Genomic DNA, 15509 nt, shown 5'->3' with positions numbered 1-15509 from the left:
ACACACACACATACCTACGGTCACATGAAAAACGCATTAAATGAATTATAAATTATGATAATTGAAAGTAATTGTAATAAAAACTGATATATTTTACATTAAAAACCGTGCTCTCTGAATGTAGCAAATGTTATCCGAAATACCTGTAATACGTGGGGGATCAAAAGGAGTCCGGAGGGAACCCCGCCCGCTTCTGTCGGAGCGCGAATGTTCGTTCAAAGTGATTGTCATTTTCGGCTTCGAAGATCAAGTGGCTATCCGGTGGTGATTTCGAGGGAGAGAAATGAATAAAACCGTACAGAACACAGGCGGGGAGCTTCTGTCGGATGTAATTAAAGCCCTCGTACAGTTGGACTGTGATTGCAGCGTTTCGTTTGCATGGATTTGGGCTTACAGCGGAGCAGTCTATTGAAAAGAATCTGATTTTATGCGACCCATCAGTGGAAATGTCACCGTTACAATGCCCTCACATGAGATAATGTAATTGTAATCATGTGTCGGCCAAATGTATTTGTCATTTTTATATTGTACCAATGGTGATTTTAGATGTTTTATTTTAGAGAAGCTTCATCGAGACTGATTGCCATTTATCCTATAATATATATTTAAAAAAAAAAACTTTTTAATCGATCACTGCAGCAGCGTGTGTTTCTTTCGAGCTGGAAAAAATCGAATCTATTTCCCATTCACAAGAAAGGAGATAGACGAGATGCTAAAAACTATCGCGGCATTACTTCTCTTTGCGCCTGCTCAAAACTGTTTGAAATCATCATAAATGAATCGCTTTTTGCCAGTTGCAAGCAGTGCATATCAACGAATCAGCATGGTTTCTACCCACAAAGATCCGTGAACACCAATCTAGTTGAGTTTTCATCGCGTTGTATCCGCGCCATGGATGCTGGTAAGCAAGCGGATGCCGTCTATTTGGACTTGAAGGCAGCTTTCGACCGGGTCGATCATCGAATCCTTCTCGAAAAATTAGCGAAATGTGGTGTAGCCCCCGGTTTTGTCGGGGGCTACACCACCTCAGTACCTCAGGGGAGCAATTTAGGCCCCTTACTTTTTTCATTGTTCATAAATGACGTGTCCTTGATCTTGCCCCGAGAAACGAGACTCTTCTATGCTGATGATTCTAAGGTCTCCGTTATCGTTGAGAACATAGATGATTGTCATCATCTTCAAGGATTGCTGAATATTTTTGAGACGTGGTGTGCACGAAATTGCCAAATTATTTCGTTTACCAGAAAGCGAAATCCCATCACTTTCCCCTACATGTTGTCCGGTGAAGCCATGGAGCGTGTTCAACGAGTTCGCGATTTGGGTGTAATGCTTGACGAGGAGTTCACATTCATCTACCACTACAACGATATCATCTTCAGGGCAAAGAAACAGCTCGGTTTCGTTTTGAAGGTCACCGATGAATTCAAGGACCCGCTTTGCTTGAAATCTCTCTATTGTGCGCTAGTTCGCTCTATCCTGGAATTTGCTTCTGTCATATGGTGCCCTTTCCCCGGCATTTGGAAAGCGCGCATTGAATCTGTCCAAAGAAAGTTCGTGCGTCGTGCTTTGAGGAATCTTCCGTGGCGGAACCCAAGGGAATTGCCGCCTTACGAGGAACGCTGTAACTTACTGGGAATTGATACTCTGGAGAATAGGCGATCTGCTGCACAAGCCATGTTTGTTGCGAAACTGCTGAGGAGTGACATTGATTCTCCTTCCTTGCTAGCTAACCTCAATATGTATGCTCCAGAGCGCACCCTACGTCACCGTGATTTCCTAAGGCTCGATTTCCAGAACAGTGTGTATGGTCAGCATGATCCGTTGCAATTCATGTCTGCTTCCTTCAATAAGATTTTTCACCTCTTTGATTTTAACCCCGCAAGCACAGCGCTTCGAAGTAGATTTAAAGAATATTTTAGAAGAAGTTGACAATCGCAATGTATGTATTTGTATTAGATTTAAGTAGGTTCATTAAGACAATTTGATGTCAGATGAAATTGATAAATAATAAATAAATAAATAAATAAATATATGGCAACACTATAGAAAAAATATACTAAAAGAATACGCCCAATTTTGATTAAACCTTATACTTTTGTCTAATTTAGTCCCGGTATTTTATTACGCTTCTAGGTGCCTCATCCTGAATTTACTAATATAACCATTTATGAAAACTTGTAAGTATTGCGACGCGATGGTTTTAAGATTAACTTTCTAAATCAAATATTTTACAGCACTAATAATCTCTATGTTTGACCGAAACATTCATTTTAATGGTTTTTGAGACAAAAAAAATTTACTTATATATATTTTTGATACAGCTCAAACTTTTCTTAATCAGATTCCATGAAAAAGAGATCTACCGAGAAAAATCAGACTTGTATTTTTATTTTACTCTCAGGGACATCGTTCAAAATTAGAATGATCGGAAAAAATCGTAGTTTTACAAAGACGATTTACGATTTCTGCAGTGCAATAAAAGGTATTTTGATAAAAAAAAATCCTCTGAACTACAGTGCGTCTCCATTGGTAGAAGTGACTTGAATGTTGTATGGAGACGCGGGGTATACTGAATTTTTTTTAACGCGATTGATGCGTTCCCGCGTAAAAAAGAGTGTCTCGTGTCACACTTGCACATACACATTTGCAGAATTTTTCTCAGTGGCAAATCGCGTAATTTTAAGAAAATTGAATTTGAGACAAAACGAACACCATTTATGTCACTGGTTCATATTCCGAACACTTTTGTCTCAAATTCCGAACAGCCAAAATGCATTCGTTTAAAAAAAATCATAACTTTTGAACTACTGGACCGATTCAGAAGATCGATATATCGAACTAAAGCGAATAAGCGAATAAGACTTTTGCGGAAAAATATTTTACTCACAAAAAAAAATTTGATTTGGTTTTCGTAATTACCGATTGTGTTCGTTTTTTCTAGTTTACATGGTTTCGGGACCAAGGGCGCTATTTATTTTAATATTTTTTCTTGAAAGCTAAGGAGCTTTTACATAACATATCCAAAAATCAGAGGTGTGTTTTTTATCGCTTTTCAGTTATTATTTTTCAAAGTTAAATTGATTTAGTCTTCGTTCGATATTTCTATGCGACTAGACGAGATCTATGCGAAAAGGATTCCATTTTTTGCAAATTGAATATTTTTTCAAAGAAGATTAGCTCATTGACTTAAATTTGTGTCGATTATCCAAATTTGTTAGGTAGTTCAAAAGTTCATAACTTTTTTTTTGAAAAACGTAATTTTTTGGAAAAAAAAGGGAAACATGAGTTTTAGACTAACTTTGAAAAATTATAATTCAAAAACAAAGAACAGCACATTTCTGATTTTTGGATATGTTATATAAAAATGTAATATAATAATCGAGTTCGCCCTGTTACTTCAGGACCCTGGTTTTGTTATTGTGGTTTTAGTCGAAGACCTTGCCAAGAAAATCAATTTTACTCTCGTTGGTTTGCACATGCGACCTGCGTTTTGCAAGGAAAGAGCATGCAAACATTTGTTAACAAATGTTCTTTTTATACTGTTGCCCCAGAATTGGATCGTCCTTGTAACCTAATTTGTGAACTATCGTTGTATTTGCCGGATTTTTTTCAAAAAATTATAGTAGATTCATTACGAGATTCTCACCGAACGAACATTTAAACAGCAATTAAAATACAAAAATCGAAAAACTCACGATGCTTGTTTTCGACGGAATTTGCTAATACAAACATTTTATCACTAGTTTTCGATAGTCACTTTTTTTTTGTAAATGTTAAATATTATAAATTATAGACAGTATCTATACCTGTAAATGGATTTTAAAATGAAGCCTTCAAACCAAAGAATGTTAGGGTTTTCATTATGGAATTATTTATAACATAAAAGTTCAGTAAATTCTCATTTAAAAATGATGTGTTCGGGATTTGGATCATACGTCGAAACTCGATTCAAATTCCGAACTCTACTTCAATACTTATTTTAATAAATATTTCTGCATAAAATATCATTCTATTTAATGTAGATTCTTACTTTTCTATCACTTTACATGAAAACAACAAACAAAATAATTGAAAAAAAAAAACTACAAAAACTGAAAAAATAATGGTTCGTGTCTTTTACAGAATTTGCTAACGTAAACATTTTATCATTGGTTTTGACTGTCACTTTTTTTTCAAATGCTTAATATTATAAATTATAGGCTGTATCGATACCTGTAAATGATGTTAAAATGAAGCCTATAAGCCATAGAATGTCAAGGCTCTCATTATTCAATTATTTATACCATTAAAGTTTGGTAAATTCACATTTCAAATGAAGTGTTCGGAATTTGAATCTTGCATAGAAACTTGATTCAAATTTCAAACACTACTTCAATACTAATTTTAATGAATATTTCTGCATAAAATATCATTTTTTCATCCATTTATTGTAGATTCTCACCTTTTCTAACAGTTAACAAGAAAAAAAAGCATACAAAGGAATTGAAAGAACAACAAAAACTAAAAAAATTAACGATGCTTGCTTTTTACGCAATTTGCTTTGTTTTTCACTGTCACATTTTTGCATATGTTTAATATTTTAAATTATTGGCTAAATCAATGCCTCCAAATGATGTTAAAATGTAGCTTATACCTCAACGAATGTCAGGACTTTCATTATTCAATTATTTATAACAATAAAGTGTAGTAAATTTACATTTAAAAATTAAGTGTTCGGAATTTGAGACTGTTCGGAATATGAGACAAAACGGTATTTTCCCACTGATTTGTCTCCCTTCTATTGACATTCGTTCGTTCTAGTAGGTGCATTTGGTTTTTCTCTACAAAGTCTTCCAAATATTTGCGATCGAAATTAATGAAACTCGTAATCGTACCCCTCCATGCAGATCTCTTTCCACCACTTTTCAATGTTGATAGAAAGCATTCGAAACAATCTATTATATTAAGATAATGATACATATGGGAGAGGGGGGGGGGTGTAGTTTCGGACAAGGCTTTTAAAAAATAAGTGGTACAATTTTCTACCAAATCAAAAATATAAGTAAGTTGGCAGCCCTTCCAACAACAGCAGGCATATAGTTTGACAGCTCCTGGTCACTTATTATTTACTTACGAAAACAACACAGTGCCCTTTTTCGTACACGTTTCTAAAGTTTTAAGCTTGAAGTTGTAAGTATTTCACCAATTCCTCTGTGAACGATTTAGAAATTTGAGTACACCACCTCAGTTGGTAACTTAGATGAAATTATAAAAAGTGCATACCACGGGGAAACAATGATGTTATTTAATAGATAAAATTAGGATTTGTCTTCGAATGGTGGTGGGGCACATTCGGACACTATTTTATACCTTATATAACATGTGTGTGATCGTTGTTTACTAACGAATATCAGTTTAGTCTGATTCTCAGGTCCAATGATGGTTCGGAACTACAAAAAGAAAGCCGATAGAGCCAGCATCAATGAAGATGAGATGAAACGGGCTATTGAACTAGTTTCGAACGGGACAATGTCTTTCAGACAAGCTGCTGATACCTGTGGAATTGAAAGAAGCACCTTGGTCAGTCGTCTGAAAAAATCATAAAAACGAGAAGGCGCTAAAATCAGACAGCTTCTCGTCCAAATACTCTTCTCAACAAGTTTTTACAAATGTGGAAGAAAATTTGTTAGAGAAATATTTGATTAAAAGCTCCCAGATGAATTATAGATTGACGTACCCGCAAGCAAGACCGTTGGCCTTCAAGTATGCTAAGGTGATTGGAAGATGTCCCCCTAAATGGGAAATGCATGAATTTGCCGGAATGGAATGGATGAAGAACTTCATGAATCGACATAAAGCTCTTTCGTTGCGCAAACCAGAAAACACGATTTTGTCACGAGCCTCCAGTTTCAATCGACATAATTTGACTGAGTTCCAAAATAACTTGGAAAAAGCATCACAGAAAGCAACATTTACTCCGGATCGAGTTTACAATCTCGACGGGACCGGTATCACAACTGTGGTTAGATCCCCAAAGGTTATAGCATCTCGTGGACAAAAGCAAAATGTTTCCGCTGGAAGAGGACAGCTTATTACCATGTGTGCAATTGTGAATGCTGTTGAAAATTCTGTACCACCTGGTTTTATTTACCCAAGAGCACGTTTTCATGATTCTATGCTCACAGGTGGTCCAACTGGGTCCATTGTCTTTACCAATTGCCCAACCAGCGGCTGGATGACGGGAAAACTGTTTCTCAATGTTTTAGAACATTTAAAAAATGTAGCGAAAAGCAGCGTAAGTGAACCAATTTTGGTATTGCTCGACAATCACGACAGTCATTGCACATTGGAAACAATTAAATATTGCCAAGATAATGGCATAATTCGTGTATCCTTCCCACCTCATTGCACACATCGCTTACGGCCGCTGGATGTTTCAGTTATGGGCCCTTTCAATCAAAAGCTTTCAGTTTCCCAGAACGATTGGCTACTGAGCAATGCTGGAAAAACTATCTCAATACACGATCTTACAGGTATAGTTGCGCCGGTTTAAAATGCTTCTTTCACTCCGAGTAATATCCTAGCTGGATTCAAAAGGACGGGTTGCTATCTGTTCGGACCAACCTAGAACACCAATTTCAACAGCAGCGTTTTGTTGTTAGCAGCTTTAAACTGAAATATTTTTTTTGTACCTTCTTCTTCTAATTCAATTTTACCGTCAGCATCCTTGTTCCGCTTCAATTTTAAACGTCTCAACTTTTCCTCCATTTCTATCCGCATTTCCTTAAGCTTCTTCTGGTGAGCTTCTACTTCGGAAAGTTTCTTCTGCATTTGCGCCTTTTCAAACTCCAGGTCCATTTCTCGCTTTTCCTTTTCCAACTGCTGACGCATCTCGAACATTTCTTGCTGCATCTCCAGTCGCTTTCGATGCAAAATTTTCTCCCTTTCCATCTTCTGCTTCTGTCTCTTTTTATCTTCTTCAAACTTTTTTATCTCCTCTTGCAGTGCAGCATCATTCTCTTCATCATTTCTGCATTCCGTGCAGCGCCATGGAACATCGTGAATGTCGTCAGACACGCCAGCACAACCGAAATGATACCACAGCTGACAGCGGTCGCAAAGCACCATCTCCTTTTCGGCAGAATCCGGACGATCACATGCCGCGCAACTGTATCCCGTTTGGTCTGGATTAGGGTTAGGACTTGGCCGACTCATTATAAATTTTAAAGTTTGTTCGGACCAACCTAGAACACCAATTTCAACAGCAGCGTTTTGTTGTTAGCAGCTTTAAACTGAAATATTTTTTATTACTTTCTATTTCTTTTCAGGTTCATCTTTTTACTTATATTTATAGTATTTGTATTTATAGTATTTTTACAAGTATTCACCTAATCCTTTCTTTTCTTTATTTTCAGGTCAGCTATGGCGCTCGCGATTCCTGACAGCTTACGCTTCTACACTTCTACGACTACAACTTATTCGTAGCTCTTAAATTCTGCGTCTCTCCACAAATCTGTTCCAATCTAATTTTTCACTCTTAACTTTCTAATTCACTTAGCAATAGCAATCCAATAATAAAAAAATTGTAATGGCTGAATATACCATTACAATTTATTTTTGTTTATAAATTTCTTACGCACACACCCACGTTCTTCCACTGACGTTCAGCACCAACGTCCTTCTTATGAGGTCGGACCCGTCGCAAGATATTTATATGGTGCTCGGAGGTAGGCACACTATCCATTCTCAAAAACGTTTTTTCGGACAAGGACAATGCTCAGAAGTAACTAATCGTACAAAAAACCTACCTACTGGAGCGGAAGTAGCAACTGACTCATCGGACAATATAACAATGCTGCAAAACATTGCGTCTACGCCACAGAATAATTTTATTTTGCAAACTTTGTCCCCGGAAAATGTTCAACCTTTTCCAAAAGCTTCACCGCGAAAAAACCACCACTCGAGGACGGAAGAAGGGGAAATCACGTATTTTGACAGACTCTCCACAGCAAGCAGATTCCGTTCAGATGAATATTGATGGACAAAAGAATGCAGAAAATGTTGGAAATAACAGGAAACACCAAATCCTAGAGGCAACCAAATACAAGAGAGCCAAAAGACTGAAGCTCTAAGACTACGGCGAAGCCACGGTATTTTGAATAATATTCATCTTAATCAATAATTGATCAGTTCTTTATGTTTTGAATTGAATCTGAAAGAAATGGATAAGATTTAAGTTTTGTTAATACGTCTGATCTCAGTCTTTGTTTACATGATTTACATCATTAACTTAGCTAAGTTTTTTGTTGTTGACGGAAAGTGCCCCAGGACTGCCCGAAACTGCCTCACACATGGGGCACATTTGGACAAAAAGCAATTTTCAAAAACCTCGAATAATTCATTTGTAATCGCATCAACGCACAGCTCTAACACGCTAATATGATCCTTCGATGTCCGCAGAACAACCAGGATGAATTCAGGATTTTATTTAACGTTTATAAAAAAGTGTCCGAATGTTCAATTAATTTCAATTAACCTTATCGACTAGCTTTCAATTATCTTATCGACTAAATTCAGTTAACCTTATAGACTAGCTTTCATTTGTTTCATGTAATGGTAATGGTAATGGTAATGGTAATGGTAATGGTAATGGTAATGGTAATGGTAATGGTAATGGTAATGGTAATGGTAATGGTAATGGTAATGGTAATGGTAATGGTAATGGTAATGGTAATGGTAATGGTAATGGTAATGGTAATGGTAATGGTAATGGTAATGGTAATGGTAATGGTAATGGTAATGGTAATGGTAATGGTAATGGTAATGGTAATGGTAATGGTAATGGTAATGGTAATGGTAATGGTAATGGTAATGGTAATGGTAATGGTAATGGTAATGGTAATGGTAATGGTAATGGTAATGGTAATGGTAATGGTAATGGTAATGGTAATGGTAATGGTAATGGTAATGGTAATGGTAATGGTAATGGTAATGGTAATGGTAATGGTAATGGTAATGGTAATGGTAATGGTAATGGTAATGGTAATGGTAATGGTAATGGTAATGGTAATGGTAATGGTAATGGTAATGGTAATGGTAATGGTAATGGTAATGGTAATGGTAATGGTAATGGTAATGGTAATGGTAATGGTAATGGTAATGGTAATGGTAATGGTAATGGTAATGGTAATGGTAATGGTAATGGTAATGGTAATGGTAATGGTAATGGTAATGGTAATGGTAATGGTAATGGTAATGGTAATGGTAATGGTAATGGTAATGGTAATGGTAATGGTAATGGTAATGGTAATGGTAATGGTAATGGTAATGGTAATGGTAATGGTAATGGTAATGGTAATGGTAATGGTAATGGTAATGGTAATGGTAATGGTAATGGTAATGGTAATGGTAATGGTAATGGTAATGGTAATGGTAATGGTAATGGTAATGGTAATGGTAATGGTAATGGTAATGGTAATGGTAATGGTAATGGTAATGGTAATGGTAATGGTAATGGTAATGGTAATAGTAATATTTTGCGATAAAGAACAAATATACCACTTTCCACGAAAATCTGAGAACCACTATATATATTGGCATGGAATGGATGTATATATACATTGGTATAAAAATATATTCAAGAGTGTGGCTCCTTAAAACCTGTGTAACTGAGCCTGTAAAAATAAACGAATAATAACTGAACAGTCAAAAATACAAAAAAAGAACAACTTCAGAATAACAGAATGAAGCTGTCTAAAAGGTGGCAAATAAGTTTCGACAGCTGTGTCAGCTACAACTGTCGGAAGACAGCTTAAAGTCAATAGAGCGGCAGCAAGTGTAGCAAAGAACAAACGTGATTAGGCATCTCCTCAGTCAAAAGTCGAACGCTTCTTGCCACTTCCCAGTAGAAGCTATAATGTAAGCCCCAGTCAGGAACAGGAATCAAGCATGAGATCTAGATTAGAACGCGACTCGGCGGACCGTTCGCATAAGCGAGCGCCCCCACGTTGATTAATAGTCCAAATCGATATCTTAATGAAAACAGGATTTATCTGCCGTTGCTACTGTAATCTGTTGATTGGAAGCATGCCCCGTTTACACAATCCGTTCGGTTTCAGTGAGCGAATCGTCCGCCTGCGCGACATTATGGAGTGGGCGGTGAAACAAAGTGATAGTGATTTATGGATTTTAATCTACGAGGTATCGCTCCATGACTAGAGGCAGCGTTTGAATAATTTATTCCTCGCAAATAGTTGCGGGTGAGAGCCCAGGTGCTGGGTGGGCTGCCAAGTGTGCTAGCCAAGAAGGAAGCGCGGGAGGGCGGATAGGGCACTGAAAAAGCGAAGGTGCTTCCTGGTAGTTGTTCTCTGTGTGCGCACGGCTCAGTCGGGCTTGCGTTCGCTGGTGATTATTATTATGATCATTATGCTAGCAAATGGCTGCCGGCTAGAGCAGACGAATGTGAGATGAATTTAAATAGGGATTCATCTTGGATCTTTGAAGTATGATGCACAGGCAGCGCAAGGCTCGTTCACTCGCGTTGCCACCGCCGCCGCCGCTTCGTGTGCGGTTGGATTTATGTGCGAAGGTGGTACGACGCATACCGCCGCCGAGTAGTTTTTTGTGTGGAGGCGGAAATCGCGAGGTGTTTCTAGAATGATGGATTTATCTAGCGCTGGCGGTGGCATTTGAATGGCATTTTTGCGCGCCAGCTTCGAAAAACCCACCTCCTAGTCCCGGTCAGAGAACGTGTTAAAATACGTGAGAAGGTTGAGTGAAAGTATGCACTTCGCACGGTTCGGTTGGGAGTTGATTCGAGTGTGAGTTTAAAACAATTATTTTTTGGTCGGATATTAGATTAGGGATATGAATCTTTCTCAGAGAAATAACTTACCGAAATGAAAACGATTGCTAAATGAATATTTGAACATTCGATCCTATTTTTCAAGATTCGTTTTTACGGGGGTAATCTAGTGTAGAGACATGAATTTCGGAGGGTTTTTCGAGCTCCGTAAAAATAAAACGAAGAATATTTTTTGTATCCTCTATATCATTATTTGTTAATCTATCTTTCGACAATAAAACAAAAACTAAACGGAGAAAACATATTCATAACTAAAATAGTTAAAAGCTTCTTCATCAGCAGAGTTCGAAAAAAGTTGTGCGATTCCAGCCCTTATGGTTATCTGAAACAAAAAAAATCGAACAGATTCTGGTTCAGTGCCGCTATCGCATGAACTTCGGACAAGTCAAAAACATTTTTTTTTACAAAATAGCGGCCGTTTGAAAAACAAAATGCGATTTAAAAAGTTTTTACTTACGTTTTCCGATTTTTTAAAAATAGGAAAATTTTCAAAATATTTTTTTTAGTGGCTCATGCAATAGAGAAATGCATGAAGATTCGGTCGGAATCGGTCCAGTAGAACTTGCGATATAGTGTACGCCAGTTTGGAAAAAAAAACTAGCTTCGAGAAAAACGCGTTTGAAGTTCATTGTTATGACCGTACCAGGTTAGATACTGCATCTCTAAAATGACTCTAGCTCGGTTAATAGTAGGATTTTGACATAAGACTATGTCTTTGATTTCTATATAGGGGGGTCACTCTACGAAAAATACGAAAAATTTATTAAGAGTTTTCAAACGCATATTACATTAAAATGGTTTTTGCGACATATGTTGTGTTATATATCATTAGACAGGAAATTAATTCAGATTTTTTTTGCTTGAAACTTGAACAGCGAATATAGCGAAACAAGTTAACAATTTGACGATTTAATTGGGTATGTTTTCTTGCGATTGCACTATCCGCTCGCTTCCTCCCGACGCAACGAACAATCTTTTTGCCTAAATTCGGGCGTTAGCTCATAATTTGAGTTGATGCGTAAAATGAATTATTCTCCATTTACCGATAATAGGCATTAATTTTATATTATACTAGCTGACCCAACGAACTTCGTCCCGCCCAAAATAGATTTGTTGATTTGAATACTTTCAGACATCCACGTTTTCTTACTAAATGAACGTTAGTGAGTTAACGCAACACCAGCCAGCTCAACATACGACACTCGAGATAAACAAAATACGAGTCATCACAATATCGACCAGCGGTCGATAAACATAAACATTCCCAGACGGCCCGGATAAACATTAACACATCAGACCACCCGGATCGTTCCCGCTAAATATGCTGAATTAAGATAAGATAAAATTATTGTAAACCATCTCAAGTGAATATAAAAGACAGGGATAACAATTGTAAAGTCAGTCTAAAGTTATATTTCAAACAGTAAAATAAAAGACGGAGCTTCACTCCGAAAGAAAAAATATTTTTTTAAATTAAGTGAGTTCGAAATGTCTTAACTGGCGCCCGAATAGGGACCAGCGCGAGTGTAGTGAGTGATAGTAAGATTCGCCACGGAAGAGTGACGCGAACAAAAAACTATCCGAAAAAATCCGAAACTCCGACCGCCATTGAGCAGCCGTGTGGAAAGGCTCCACAAGTAGCAATCAAGCAAAAGGGAACCAGCCGCCACACCGGAAAGATTTCGGACACCGCCTGGTCTCGACCCGAGGAAGATACCGACCGACAGAGGCTCCGGTTCCAAAAATCAAAGACGAGGACTTTCACCGAAAGAGGTTTCGAAAACTCGCACTTCCACTGGAAGAAGTCGGAAGTTAGAATGCTAGGAATATTCATGTAAGTAAGTTTCTATAATTTTAATCAAAGTGAATAATAATTACAACAAAATATATGACAAATAAATAATAACAAATAATTGATTTCAGGAAAAATCAAGGTAATTAACAAAATATATCTTGATAAAAATAAATAATAAATAATTTATTTCAGTGGAAGGAAAGGTAATTTTTGAAAATTATATACATCTGAAATAATAAATTTATATAATAAATATTATATAATACAATATAATACTAAATAATTTTTTTCAGGTAAGGTTAAATTTTTAACATCATATAAATCTTTTTGAACAATATTCAACAAACTTTTCTGTGAAACAATTATTTTTGATACTAAATACAATATATAACCATTTCTTTCAGGATAAAATAAACATTTATTACATTTTTTCTATTTTATAAAATTCTTTGAAAACTGGATAATTTATTAAAAGCATTTAATCAACTAACAATAAACAACATGGAACAAAACGCTGTCGATCAAATTCTCAACAGGCTTGCCGCTTTAAAAGCCGCTGCCTCCCCAAAAATTCATCCTTATTATAGTGATCCCCCATTGTATTTCACAAAACCAGATGGCTCAGGAGTTAATCCTGAATCATTTGAAAAAATTCCGGATCTCGTAAAAGATTTACCAATTTTCACCGGAGAGCCTAGCGAATTAAATAGCTGGCTCAACGATGTTGATAGTTTGGTTAAACTATACCAAACAAACGAAAGAAATTCCGTTGAACAGCAGAACAAATTTCACATGGTCTGCAAAACTATCAGACGCAAAATTAGAGGTGAAGCCAATGATGCTTTGGTAGCTTCAAATATTGGTATAAATTGGCCTTCAATTAAAAAAACTCTTATTACCTACTATGGTGAAAAGAGAGATTTAGAGACACTAGATTATCAATTAATGAGTGTCCAACAACGTGGAAAATCGCTCGAAATTTATTATGACGAAGTAAATAGACTTCTTTCACTAATTGCTAATCAAATTAATACTGATGAAAGATTTGTACACCCCGAAGCTTCACGAGCATTGATTGAAACATATAATAAAAAAGCCATAGATGCTTTCATAAGAGGATTGGACGGAGACATTTATAAATTTATCAGAAACTACGAACCAACATCATTAGCCGCAGCTTACGGCTACTGCATTTCTTTTCAAAACATTGAATGTAGGAAAATGTTAACAAGACCAAAACTTCCAGAACTCCCATCAGCACCAAGAAATTTAATTCCAATACCACCTAGAATTCCGCCAAGAATTATCCCACAACCAATCCAAAGAAAACCTTTTCCATACAGGCCACCACCAACATTTGCATATAATAATCAAAGACCACCACCATTTGGATATAACAATCAGAGATTTAATCAAGCATTCCCACAAAATTCCTTCCAAAACCACCATTACCTCCCAGGAATCCTTTCCAACAACCACCACCAGAACCAATGGAAGTAGATCAATCTATTAGAAGCAGAATGATAAATTATGGAAACAGGCCACAGAATTCAAATCAGAACAGACCCCCCAAACGCCAACGAATGTTTAATATTTCCACAAATAACCCACAAGAATCTCAAATTAAAGAAGAACAAGAGGAACCCATAGAAGAACACATTGAAGAATCAGAAGAGAATTATTATAAACAAATACAATAAGATCCATACTTTGAAAGATACATGAAGCAATTAACTACTCAAGACGACAATGAAGAAAACGAAGAATTAGAAAATGCAGAATTCAATTTTTTAGGATAAAATCTTCGTTACCATACTTCTTATATTATGGCAACGAAAAAAAAAACATTAAAAGTTTTAGTAGATACAGGTTCCAATAAAAATTTCATACATCCCAGATTCACAAAAATATCACACAATGTAGCAAAACCCTTTTCAGTTTCTTCAATAGGAGGGAACATAACCATCAGCAAATACTCTCAAGGAAAATTCTTTAAACCATACTCCGACAAAATAATAAAATTTTACCACATGCATGAATTAAAAACATTTGACGCAATTGTAGGTCATGATACTCTGAAAGAACTTAAAGCAATCATCGATGTCTCTGGAGAAAAAAATATTATGCCGAACAATAATATTATTCCACTTTTACAACATAATTTTCAGCAAATCAATAAAATTCACATCAGGAACGAACATCTAAACACTGAAGAAAAACATAAACTTGCAGCAATATTAACCTCATTTCAGGATCTTTTTCAGCCACCAGACCAAAAATTACCATTTACCACCAGAGTAGAAGCAAAAATAAGAACGACTGATGACAATCCTGTATATTGTAAATCATATCCTTATCCCCAAACTTTGAAAGCTGAAGTCTCAAAACAAATTAATAAACTTCTTCATGATGGTATAATAAAGCCTTCGCGTTCTCCGTACAACGCACCTGTTTGGATAGTACCAAAAAAACTCGATGCAAGCAATAAAAAAAAATACAGATTAGTAATTGATTATCGTAAACTAAATGCAAAAACTATAAGTGATAGATATCCTATCCCGGATACATCTGCAGTTTTAGCAAACCTTGGAAATAACAAATATTTCACCACACTTGACCTTGCGTCAGGATTTCATCAAGTACCTATGTCAAAATCTGACATAGAAAAAACAGCTTTTTCTATAAACAACGGTAAATACGAATTCGTTCGAATGCCGTTCGGTTTAAAAAATGCACCATCCATCTTCCAAAGAATAATGGATGATATTCTTCAAGAACACATTGGCAAAATATGTCATGTTTATATTGATGACATTATTATATTCGGAAAAACACTAAATGAACACTTGAATAATTTGAAAACTGTACTGG

The sequence above is a fragment of the Toxorhynchites rutilus genome, chromosome 1 (genome assembly GCF_029784135.1).
Source record: "Toxorhynchites rutilus septentrionalis strain SRP chromosome 1, ASM2978413v1, whole genome shotgun sequence".
Taxonomy (NCBI): Eukaryota; Metazoa; Arthropoda; class Insecta; order Diptera; family Culicidae; genus Toxorhynchites; species Toxorhynchites rutilus.
The sequence above is the reverse complement of the archived record's forward strand: the minus strand, read 5'-3'. Positions refer to the sequence as shown.